The 8,368-nt window shown below is 31.7% G+C and overlaps 1 long non-coding RNA gene across 2 annotated transcripts; it reads left to right on the top strand.

Moving 5' to 3' along the window:
- Window positions 1-5,261: 5,261 nt before the first annotated feature.
- On the top strand, window positions 5,262-7,915 carry LOC112780136 (uncharacterized). Of its 2 annotated transcripts, XR_011877776.1 has the most exons (5): window positions 5,262-5,763; window positions 5,942-6,058; window positions 6,769-6,842; window positions 7,244-7,460; window positions 7,623-7,915. It is a non-coding gene; the product is annotated as an uncharacterized lncRNA (long non-coding RNA). The 2 variants fall into 2 exon arrangements; XR_003191002.3 differs by lacking the exon at window positions 5,942-6,058 and having other exon boundaries at window positions 5,262-5,888.
- The last annotated feature ends 453 nt before the right edge of the window (window positions 7,916-8,368 follow it).

Genomic DNA, 8,368 nt, shown 5'->3' with positions numbered 1-8,368 from the left:
CTAATGGCCGAAACAAGAAGACCACCACCACCACTCAAGGGAGCATATGCTGGTTCCGTCTGCTTCTGCAATTCATAATAATGGTATAAAAATAGCAATAAATCAACCCTAAACACTAATAATCAGAAAAACAAAAGCATTAATCAACCACTAAACCTACATATATTACAATGTATCAACAAAATTTGAATGATCAGCCAATAAAATTTAGGAGGATGGTGTTTCTGATGGTATATTTGATGAAGCCATCTAGAACAACAATAATATAAAACAACAATATATTACACTATTGAATAATTTGCCTGAATCAACAAAATTACAATCAACCAAATATAATTAACAACAATATAGAATCTGTTAGTACACGGCAGAATTGCTTGACTCCAAAACAAGAAAAGTAAGGTTGATAAGTAGAAATTAGTTAGAACTTGATTTGATAAGTTACAGGTCTGGTTAGTTCTCATCTCAACGTTTCTTATTATACATTGTAAAACCCTTACAGAATCGACAGATTAATCAGTTCATCAGTTAATCAAATTATAACCCAATGAGGCAATAAGTCAATAACTGAATAAATTAAAAAAATTAAAAAAATACCTGAGAAGAGGGAGACCAAGCACAACAAAGCAGAGTCTGGCAAGGGGAAGGCAGCAGCGACGGTGAGCCACCCCGGATGAGGGCGCGACGACAACGACGATGACGCGAGACGCTGTCACGCAGAGGAGGCGATGAGCCAGGAAAGAGATGCACAGGGGCCGACGCGAGAGTCACGAGACGAAGCAGAGTAACCCAACAACAACGTATCAATGGTGATGGAACAGTAATCTCCAATAGCGAGCTTGGTAGCGACCAGGCGCGACGGAGCTGGCAGCGTCCTCTCCTCCATCGCGTTTCTCGCAACAGCAGCTCTCTGTCTCAACGTCTCACTCTCTCCTCTCTTCGTCAACATCGACGGCGACGCGTGGGACAGCGGCTCCACGGCGGTGAGGCGTGACGCCAGCGCGGTCTTCTTCTTCTCCTTCTCTTCTTCTCTGTTTCGTGTGTCTGTGTGTAAGGGTATGTTGTGTGTGTGTTTCTTATGTTGAAGGAGGGTGAGGCTGCGGCTGTTAGGGTTAGAACTTGGGGAAATTAGGGTTTTGAATTAATTTAGGAATTAGGGTTAGAAATTAGGATTTTATAAAAGAATAAGGATAGATATGAATAGATATTTTGATAAAATTAGAGGGTAGAGTAATTTTAACACCAAATATACTCCATTCAAAATATTTAAGAATATTATTTATCAACATATTGCTAAATTCAATTAATTATTTTTAATTTAAAATATAAAATGAACCTATTAATCACATTCTTATAAAATATTGTTTAAACTCAATATTATTTATTCAAATTAAATGATATAACTTTTCATTATTTTTCTATCACCGGAACTTTAATTTCAATTTATATAATAACTAATTGTATATAAATATTAACTGATTTAAACTTAAAGTATTTATAAAAATCAATCTATCCATTTCTAATAAATTAATTTCTACAAGTTCAAATTAATAATGATAGAATTTATTTAAATTAAATTATATAATTCTTTCTTATTTTTCAATTACCAAAATTATAATTTCAATTATACCAAATATTCAATAAAAATTATATAAAAATTCTAATTAATTTAAACTCCAATTATTATAAAAATTACATATAACTCCTAATTATTTTTAAATTTAAAGTATCATAAAGCTTTATTTAATTTCTTTTAGTAAAATAATTTTCTTAAAATAAAATCTTCAACAAATATAATAAATTTAATTAAAAAAACTTGGGATGTTATAGTTGGGTTATGATAGGTTTAGGACTAGTAGAGAGAGAAAAAAACCAGAGCTCTATATTTTATTCTTAAAGGAGTTTTTCAAAATTTTATTTAAATGGACGAGGACGGCAAACAGCAGAGTGAAAAATAAATGTGAGGGGTAGAATTAGAATTTTTATTTTTTATACTTGTTTTTATTTTTAAATTTTAATTATTTTTATTTATGTTTAATAATTAATTTTTTTAATTTAAAAATTAATTTTTAATCAACATTTAAAACTTAATTATTAGTAAAATTATATATTAATTTTATAGAAAAATATAAAATAATATATATCATTTTTAAAAATAAATAATTTAATCTTTAATTTTTTTATAAAAAATAATTAATTAACCCAAATAATATTTTAAAAAATAAAATTTTTAAAATAAAATAAAATTATCTTAAAGATTTTAACATTTTAAAATAATTTTTTTAGTTACAAAAATTCTTGTATTTTGTGACAAATAAATAACTTGTTACAAACAATATTAAATTTTGTGACAAATTAATTTTTGGTTACAAAATAATTAGAATTTTTGAAATAAATGGATATTTTGTTACAAAATATTTTAAACTTTTGCAACAAGTTCTTCTTTTGTTACAAAATATTTTAAAATTTTCCAACAAAACACTGGTTCGTTACAAAAGCCAATATAATTTGTAACAAAAAAATCAAGTCATTACAAAATATCAAAACGTTTTGTAACAAATTGTATTGTTGTTACAAAACATTATTATTATGTAACAATTACTAATTTTTGTTCTAAAAAAATAATTTTTTGTAACAATTTTAAATTTGTTACAAAGTTTTTGTTACAAATGTTTCATTTTGGAAACTTTGCCTAACAGGCTTCTATCGCGATTTTCTTTTACTCTTTTCAAGCTTCTCGTTTAATAATAATTTCTTCTAAATATATATGTATTAATAACTCCACCTTGAGTCGTACCACCTTAGTATCATTGAATTATGACTTGAGCATAAGGATTTGGTTGTTAGGGTGTTACATAACGACCCAACTTCTAGTACGTCATGATCGTACTAAAAGTAAGGTGTTACTGATCATTTTTCCTTTATCCCAAGTTGCAAACATATTATATGCTCCTGCAGCTTCGCAATAAGCCTTCGTACCTATAGCTAAAAAAGGGTGAAAATAGGGGATAAAAACTAGAAAGTCCTTAGTAAGGACTGGGTTAAAAGTTAGTTCATTTTACTCTTTATTATACTTAGCCAATAGCAACAAACTCTGGCATATAAAGAACTATTAACAAACTAAAGATACCAGGAGAAATTATCTCAAAAAGAATTCTATTGCAAGCATAATTCCAAATCGACGAATGACTCTAAATCAAAGTTTAATTTGTTTTTCACAATGCAAACCAATTAAAATTGAGAGTTTTAAGTCTCGGGTTGTCTCTCAAAGGAATTGCAATGAGGGTGTGTATCATTGGCTATGAGGAATTGGGGGTGAGATAGCAAATGACACAAAATTAAATAGCAAGAAAGTAAATGACAATTAACTAATGAAGTAAAGGAAATTTAAATGCTAAAAGACCTCTTGACAATGGTTGAGAGTTAAGGTTTTCCATCCTAGTCATTGACCACAAAGATGGCAATTATGAAGACTTAATCCCACTTAGTCAACCCTAACATCGAGGATAAGTCAAATAGGCATAATTGATCTCAATCCACAAATCCTAGCCAACTCACTAATTAACTTAGTGAAAGACTAGTGTTAGAAAAAACCAAATCAACTAACAACCCTAAATTACCAATCAATATTGGACATCAATGACTCAAGGTCACCTAAGTCCTCAATCCCAAGCCAAGAGTGTGAAAAACTACAGTAAAACTAAAAGAGGCATTTTATCAAACACTTGGCATGCATAAAAGGAAAAACATGCTAAATTGCATGAATAGTAAAATTTATAACTACCATTTGCAAGAAGACAGTAATAACAACTCAATTAAGCAATAATAAACATAAAAACATCAAATTGTATTAAATGGAATCAAAATTAACAAGAGTTCATGAACATAAAAGCAACAAAATAGAGGAAATTAACAAGTAAACTAAGAGAATTAAGATGCTAGAACAAAAAATTGTAAATGAAACTAAATCAAAGAAAGTTCAAAACCTAAATCTATAGAGAGAAATAAACCTAAAATCCTAAATTCTAGAGAGAAGAGAGAGCTTCTCTATCTAGAAATCTAACCTAAAACATAATAAAAACCTATCCTAATTGCTTTCCCATTCATCCTCCTTGAGTTTGGCTTGAAATACTTTAGAAATGAGTTGGATTGGGCCCAAGAAAGCCCTGAAATCATGACCCATATATTCACTTAAGTGAAGTCACATGCTGGCAGTCATGCGTAAGCATGAAGCATCCATACGCAAGAATTCGCGAATTTCCCAAAACGTGCGTACGCATGAGTCATGCGTACGCATGACCCTGAAATGCTCCAAACTCTATTTCTTCATGAATTTTCCACTTTTGCATGCTTTCTCTTCACTTCTTTAATCCATCCTTGTCTTTTAAGCCAGAAATCACTCAATACACACATAAGAGATCAAATGGGATTAAAGTGATTTAAATTTAGCAAATTAAGAGCTTAAAAATCATGTTTTAATCTTAAGCACAATTTAGGAAAAATCACAAAACCATACTATTTCAATGAATAAATGTAGGATAAGTTGATAAAATTCACTCATTTCAATAAAAAATAAACCATCAAATTGTTGTTTATCATAAACCTTGAATATAGAAACCATCGTGTACATGGGGCCTACAAACATGCCCTACTCAATACTCGCTGCAGCACAATCGCCAACACATGATGACACGGATAATGCAGAGATTGAAATAGGCAACAGTTATAGGTATGCGAGTTGAGCCAAATGTGATAGGAAGTCTAACTCCACTGTTCGAGTGGCTCCATCTTCTCCACGTTGAACATTAACGCATGGCGATTACAATACTCACTCTAACAATGCATCACTTTACCAGTCGCTATTGTGCATGTACTTCGCGCCTTTTTCTCACAAGTTGTTGTGACCTTACATAAGTGGCCCTCACGATAGTAGCTATAGGTAGATATCGCGTTTTTAGGACAACATTGATGCATTCTAACAAATTCGTGGTCATGTGACCATACCTACAACCGTCATCACAATGTTGAAGCCAAAGGTCCTTCCTGAACCTCATGGGTCTACTCCAACATATCTCTTAATAAACCCTTCAAGGTATTCATGTACCACTCACATCCTCCTTGTTTGGACTAACTACTAAAAAAGGAATTAAAATGGCATTTATATTACGGTAGTTTTAAAAAATTGTTGTAATATTTGGATATTGTGGCATTTTATAGTGTTGCCATAATTAATTTGTATAAAATGGTAGTTTTTAATGATTCTGGCGGTTTTAAACCACCATTATCGGGACCTATTATTAAAAATAAGACCAAAATTCTTCTCCTACAACAGGAACCCTAAGACACAGCGACACTACTATTACTAAAACCAAAAAACCCAGATCTGGTGAAACTAACACTGCTAGCCTGCCACCATTGAAACCCAAAAATGACGATCTATGCTCTGCTCCGGTGATAATCTACTCCAATGACTGCTCCGGCAATAAACCCTAATCTCTTGCCACCATTCATCTCCTGCCACTGTCATTTATCTCTTCGCTACTGCTTATCCCCTCGTCATAGCTCATATCCTTGCTGTTGCAAGAAACGTCATTGCTGTTGCCTTCAGCAAGTTACTAATCTAGTTCATGATCTGGTTTCAATATGAAGGTTTGTCGCTGATGCTTATTTCACCACCGTTGTTCATCTTTTCGCCACATCAAGCAACATCGTGTTGCTGCCTTCAATGAGCTTCTGCAATTTAGTACTGACTTTGATCTGAAGGTTAGCACCGCCACTCATTTTCTTGCTGCCTTTGTTTATCACCTCTCTGCCACAAGCAATGCTGCTGCTATTGCCTTTAGCGAGCTTCTACGACGTGGTTCTGCTTTCTTTGTCACTTTTAATAGGTAATCTACTTCATCTTCTTCTTTTGAGTTTTTCTTCCTCTTCATACTTTTAGATCAAATTCATGATCTAGTCGGAAGAAACAGAGAATGCTTGTTCCATGGAAGGAAGCTTCGTGAAAATAATCGATCGAGATCTCGAGCACAGTTCATTGAGAACAACTTGAATGAAGGTTTTAGATTTAATTATAGTTTTTCTTTCTCCAAAATTCTTAGCTCTTAGGTTGTGAACTGGCAAAATGAATTGTGGACTTGTGTAGAGCATATAATTGGGAAATAGTATGGCTGTCGTCGTAAATGTTCTTAGTTTTATCTCGAATGGATCAAGAAAAACATTGTAGGAGTATTTAAAATATCATAATAACTTGCAACACCAAGTTACTAAACCAGTTAATCCAAAATTCTAAAATATTTTTGAAATTATTTAAAATGTTATAATTAATATCAAACTTCAAAACCTAAAAAGAGAGTAACTGAAACATAATGGTGAACTTTTATAAGGTTTGGTAATCTTGTTTAATGATTCAAAGATGAAGCATGTGCTTATGCTAAGCAAACGGTTTATTTTACTTTTTTGTGGGACCTCCAGATTACTGAGAGAGATGATGAAATGGATCCTTTTATTTCAAATGCAAAACGGAGTTACATATCTGAAAGAATTTGTTTTGTTACAGCACATAAATTTATTCAGATATGCATATATAGCTTCCTACATTTTCACATTTACTGTAGAGGAACATTGTACTTTTTTTTAATGTTTGAAGGTGTATCTTCAGTTTAAATATTTGTGTTATTTCTTTTCATTTCACTGTTGTTTCCCTTAAGCATTTACTAAATGCTTTGCTTCCAAATGTCAACAACTGAACTACTAAACACACGGCAGGAAACCATCACAGATTGCAAAATCAAACAAGGAAAAAGCAAAATGAAATTGTGGAGGAATTTTGTATGGGATTGGTAAGTTGTTTTCTTAGATAATTCACTTTATTATTATAATAATCCAAAAGATTTTTTTCTCTCATTTATATTAAAGAAATTATTACTATGCAAGTCAATATCATTATTGCAATATCCATTCTTTAAGAGGGTTTAGATGTTTAAAGTTGCAATTTAGTTATTAGATTTGACCCATGTCTCACAATTTGTAATTTCATACAATCCCGAGGTCATGCTAGAATGCAAAATTCTGATTATATTCTAATGGTTTGATGGTAATTTTTCTTCTTAGTTTCTATGTTATTCTTCTTCTTTGGTATTAATATCACTCTTTCACTTAGACAAGTTCTTACTAAATTACTCTTTTACTTATTGGAAGTAATTTCTCCAACAGGGTTCCTAATTTCATTCTGAAATTTCAGTGAGGATTCGGCTACACGTTCTCGACTTGAGAAACACCATGCTAACAGGGATATTATGAGGAAGGAGTCTTTCTGTCAATCTTCTCTTCCACGTGATCCATTTGAAAGCCATCAATTTAGTGACAAAGTTTATTGTGTTGAAAGCACTGGCGCATTTGTTAATCTTCACTCTAGTATTGGTTTGTAATACTTTTTTTCTCCTGGCTCCCTGCAGATGGTTAGTTAATTTATCGCTACCTTAGTTACATCTCTATTTACTTCATTTTTCTTTTGTGAACTGATGATATGTGCATTTAGCCTGATTTGGTTGTTCTTGTTTCATTCTTTCAATATTTTTTATTCATTATTGTTTATACCATTTTGTATTCAATGCTCTCAGGTACTTTAAACCAACTCCAAGATGGATGAAAGAAACCAGAACATTGCATCTTCCAAAGAGCTCTCCTCTATAGACTATTTGCATAGAAGGCGACAAATGAATCCAAAGAATCTTGCATGTCTTGAAGTTTGATCATGTGATGTGTCAATTCTTGGGTGCTACTGTTTTCCTTTTTGATTGAGTTGGGAATTCATTTCATTTTAGGCCAATATCAAGAACAATTTGAAAATCGAATGTATATTATTTTTCTTGCTAGATATGCTTATAAGTTTCTCTATCATTTTGTTCAATTACTTGGTTGTGTCTTTTTTTTTTGTTAGGGAAGGTTATTATTTACTTTCACTTTTCATTTGGATATAGATTGATTGAAGGCATTAGTTTTCATGTTTGCTCAAACATTTGTCATTTTTTGTTATTTGGGTTTCAAAATGCTATTCTAGCATTGGATTCTTCATGTAAAGCACATGATTTGGTATTTCTATGAATTGCATCTTAGCTGCAATATCTTCATTTGCTTAATATACTCAATTTCACGTTAAAAATCTTGAACCATATCACTATTACTTGCATAGATGGACTTTCCTATATTTGTTGCATTTAGGCCATATGCATATTTGTGCATTCTCTTAACCTTAGTTCATTTTTTTAGGGTTTTAAAATTCACACTTTGTTTTTGCTTATGGTTAGGTCTCTTTGACAAAATAAAATATGCATGAACAGTTTCAGCTTAAATCTTTTAAGTAAAC

The sequence above is a fragment of the Arachis hypogaea genome, chromosome 19, assembly GCF_003086295.3.
Source record: "Arachis hypogaea cultivar Tifrunner chromosome 19, arahy.Tifrunner.gnm2.J5K5, whole genome shotgun sequence".
Classification (NCBI taxonomy): domain Eukaryota; kingdom Viridiplantae; phylum Streptophyta; class Magnoliopsida; order Fabales; family Fabaceae; genus Arachis; species Arachis hypogaea.
This window is presented reverse-complemented; position numbering and strand designations above follow the sequence as displayed.